We start from the raw sequence: 4,355 nt of genomic DNA, 5'->3' as shown, positions 1-4,355 counted from the left end.
CCAACGCTCTCATGACGCGGGTGCTCTGGGTCGTTGGGGGCGTCGTGCCTCCCGGATCTAAATCACTCAACATGCTTTTCTTACGTCCAACACGTTACATCCATTTCAAGATGCTACATTCTTTGCTTCTGTAGAACTGCTCTTTGCCATAAATCACACACATTGTTATGTCTGCATAAACGGTGTTAAACCTCGGTTGGCCCTTCTCTGCGGGCCTTTTTGAAGGGGGGCAACTTCAAAGCCTTTCATTAACCCTGACTCACATATTCACAGCATGAAGTCTAGACACACATTCAGTGGAAAAGAAGCGCGCACCGACAACACGGCCACAAGAACAAAGGGCCTCACATCAGAACCTGAAGCCGACGGGACGAACCCGGGGGGGGGGGGGGGGGGCTGTGTGACTGCGTCCTCCTGAGCATCTCTCTGATGTCGGCTGTGGGCCCGACGCCCAGAGAGGCCTCCATGCTGCTGGAGGGCGCCCATGGCTCTGGAGGAAGGTGTCGGTCAAAGGTGACGCCTCACGCCTCCGTCCAGACGCCACCGTCCTGCACACCAACAGTTTACAGGTGTGATGCTTACTCAGGGGTTGAACCGGGTCGTCCCAATCTGATGACCGGCGGTCTGATTCCCAGCTCCTCTCGTCCGCATGCCCCTGAGTGAGACCCTGAAGTGTCTCTCGGCTCTACAGCGGCCCTGTGCTGCTGATGTTTAGGACGCTATGTCTCTATAAGTAAACTAGAGTTATGGCCTTGTGGGTGTTTGCATCCAGCAACCAATCATGTTGCAGTTCACAAAGGTCAGAGGAAGTGGGCGGAGCTACAGACAGATAAATCCCAGATAAAGCAAAGAGATACAGAAATGTCTCTCATTTTTAACAGTCTGACATTTACGAACACTTCACACATTACGGCGACGCTGCAGGATTCTTAAAACCACGAGAAGCTCTCTGCCTTTGTAGGAGATGAGGTCATAACTCTTATTTTCAGAGAGCAGAAACAAATCATTGCTTTTTGCAAGATTGCATATTTATTGTCTGTGGCCAACAAAGAAACAAATAAAACATTTGGACTGATAATAAACAACGAGTATTGAGTTACCAACACATCTGTGGGGTCGCAGGCGGCCCAGTGGAAGAACGGGGTCGTCCTGGAACCAGAGCATCGGTGGTTCGATCCCCAGCTCCACTCTAGTTCATGTTGCTGCGTCCTTGTGAAGACACTTAACCCCTGCAGGCTGTATGAATATTTATTATTCTATGAATGGGTATGAATAATTATTCCTGAAGGGTAGAGCCTTGCATGGTAGCTCCTCCCACAGTGTATGATGATGTCATTAAAGAGCTTAAAGACCAGAAAAGATCTCTACAAGTACAGTTAATTTAACATTTCTGATTATACCAACGTACCTCGACATACATTTTGATTCATTTCTATACATATTTATCTAAATGGGGACGATGAGCACATCCAGACGAAGATACTCGGGTCCAAACAAAAAACACTTTTGCACTCTGAAAGGCTCCAAATACAGACGGTCTATTTCTCACTCCAAATTCTTCTTTGGAAAAGTGTGAAAGATATAAAAAATACCTTCTGGGTTCTTCTGGGTTTGTGTTGCACACGTTTGAGTAAGCTCAACCAATCAGACGAGACGTGATGAAGAACCCTCCCACCGCCGCTTTAATCCGGTTTGCGCCCTGCGTACTGGTCCAGGTGCGTCGGACATAAGACATCATCACATTTTATGTGTAAAGCTCGAAGGCTCTGCACACTGTTGTGTGTCTGGAGCCACAAAAAGACAAAAGCAAATAACTGAAACTAAGAAGGAAAATAAGGAATTGGAGAGAAGACCAGTTGATCTTTTAGCTGCTTTTGGAACAGAAGATCTTGGAAATGTACATTTGAGTAATTATTTTGTCAGCTGAATATAATTGTTTGCTGGATATTAAACCTTCGTTCCATTATACGACTCAAAGGTCAAGTTTCTTCATCACTGGTGTTGAAGAAGAGGTCAGGCTGTTTGGGCCCAGATGTTCCAACATGAGTGGCTTCAGTGAGCAGAGACGCTGCACGGCCTCCACACATGTTTGTGTTACTGTCGCTCACATGCAGTCAGAGTTCACAGCAGTCCAGCCTGTTTTTCTTCTGTGGTTTTTCACAAACTGTAAACATCTCTGTGTGAGAGAGGGTTGCATAATAATAATAATAATAATGATAATAATAATAATAATAATAATAATAATAATAATAATAATAATAATACGTTCCGCTTCAGTCCGTCTGGTTGGGTTTGTTCTCAGGTCGACCCCGACGAGAGGCCAGATGAAGCTCCACAGGGTCGTTGCTGTACTTCCATATGGAGATGGCTGGAGACAGCAGGGGCAAGAAAATGACAGCTGCAGGCAGCCGTAACTAAAGTTAAATACAGAAACAGCGTTGCTCCTGTGACTTGAGTTGAAGACTCCTGCTTTGAGCTTTTCCATTGATTTGAAAGGCCAAATTCATTACAATTATTCCAGAATTCTGAAAGTATCTCTTATGGAATATCTTTCAATGATATGTTTAAAAAACACCTGATGAGGGAGAGGTTGTAACATGATAAAAGCATCCGGCAGTAAAGGTGAACTGCAGGCTGCGGACGACACGCCCACCCTGAAGCTCCGCCCCCGTCGCTGCACAGAACTCTATTGGTTGTTTATTCAAAATGTACAACAACCGCCAGGTGTAACGTAGATCTGATGAGCTGCTCTCCGACATGCGACTGACATCATATGTGCATTAGAATAAGTTGCTAAAATAAAAGTAACATAATAAAGTCTATTTTTTTAAACGCTTTAGGGAGCTGTCACAATCTGTAGAGACACCGCTCACATGAGTTTGATTGTCAAAATAAAAGCTTTTATGAACTGAGAGTTGAATGACTCCTGTGTTACAACAATGTCTGACAGAGAGCAGCAAATGGACATTTAATTATATCACAATGTCATGATGATTATCCAGCTGTCCATCACACAGCAGACCCTGCAGAGATGATTGACGCATTGAGTGTCAACATCGCATCACCGCCGTAGTGGAAGGACCGCGATGACATCCGCACAAAGACTCCATGTGTCTCTGTTAGCGCGTGGCAGAACAGTCACTTCTGTCTGCTCATAAAAAGATGGATATTGTGGGATGATTTTTGCCATCAACTAATCAAAATGTGCAGCATAATTCCGTCATGAGATTCTCCCAGAAACACAACGTCCACACTCTTAACACTTCCGGGACTCGCAACAAGGACTCGCATTCACAATGTTTGATTTTTGTAAATATTCATATCTTTGTGATAATACGGCCCATAAATATTTGATATCCTACCGGGAGCAGTAGACGTTCTGTTTCTGCTGCTTTCCTCCCGCAACATCACAGGCGCATGGATGTGTCCTAAACCAATTTATATCATCAAAACCATTCACCACCTGAGTGAAGTTATGTTTTCACAAGAGATATGAAGAATTTCCAAAATCAAGATTACATTTTCCTTTGAGTCTTATAATTAAATAAAGAGCTGAGATTGTTCTGCAATTTTTGAATGTAAGACATGGGTATGTATCTTCTGTGCAAGTGCCTTTAAAAGGTGAATTTAATAAATGATGTAAAATCAAGAAATGCCCTCAGTCCTCCGAGGGTTGAAGTGAAACGCGTTAGTTGGAGTCAGGACATGATGTGAGTGGAACTTTTTCATCAAAACACAATTAGTTGAGCTGAGTTCATCTTTACAACGAGGGATTCCTTCCGTGAGGGTTGGTGTGCGATGAGAGGGTCACGGACCGCAAGAATGTGCTTCAATTGCTGAAAGCACATGCAGCTGAGACCCCATCTATAAAAACGCTGAAGTTGGAAAATCCTGTTACCAGTAAATTTATTCCATCAGAGGAAGAGTGGCCGCTTTAATCGAAGGAAAGGAACCGGCACAGAGCTCCTCTCCTCCCATCTGATGCTGTGGCTGCCGTCATTTTTATGACTGAACCATATTCAAGTAATTACTCTGTATTTAGTTTAACAATGATACATTCAAGCTGTTTTCAACATGTGTATAATCCCATTATTCTCACATTAGAGTAAATGCTGCTCTTCAATGAGTTAAAAATAGAACTTCCTGCAACTGTGGCCTGGATTCCAAAATGCCCTTTAAGCTTTCTGCTTGTGTTTCAAAACTCAACTTTCAAAGGAGGGATTTGGTGTCAGTGCAATCATAATGCATGTTCACACAGTCACAAGTCCCTGCAGGACGTCTCAGGCCATGAAGCTGCACCAGTGAAGTCCCTCACCTTCACACAGTGGTGCCTGTGACCCAAACCACAACGTGTC

The sequence above is a fragment of the Clinocottus analis genome, unplaced genomic scaffold, assembly GCF_023055335.1.
Source record: "Clinocottus analis isolate CAN_PGR_092001 unplaced genomic scaffold, fCliAna1.0.p SCAF_24, whole genome shotgun sequence".
NCBI lineage: Eukaryota > Metazoa > Chordata > Actinopteri > Perciformes > Cottidae > Clinocottus > Clinocottus analis.
Note: the sequence above shows the minus strand (reverse complement) of the source record.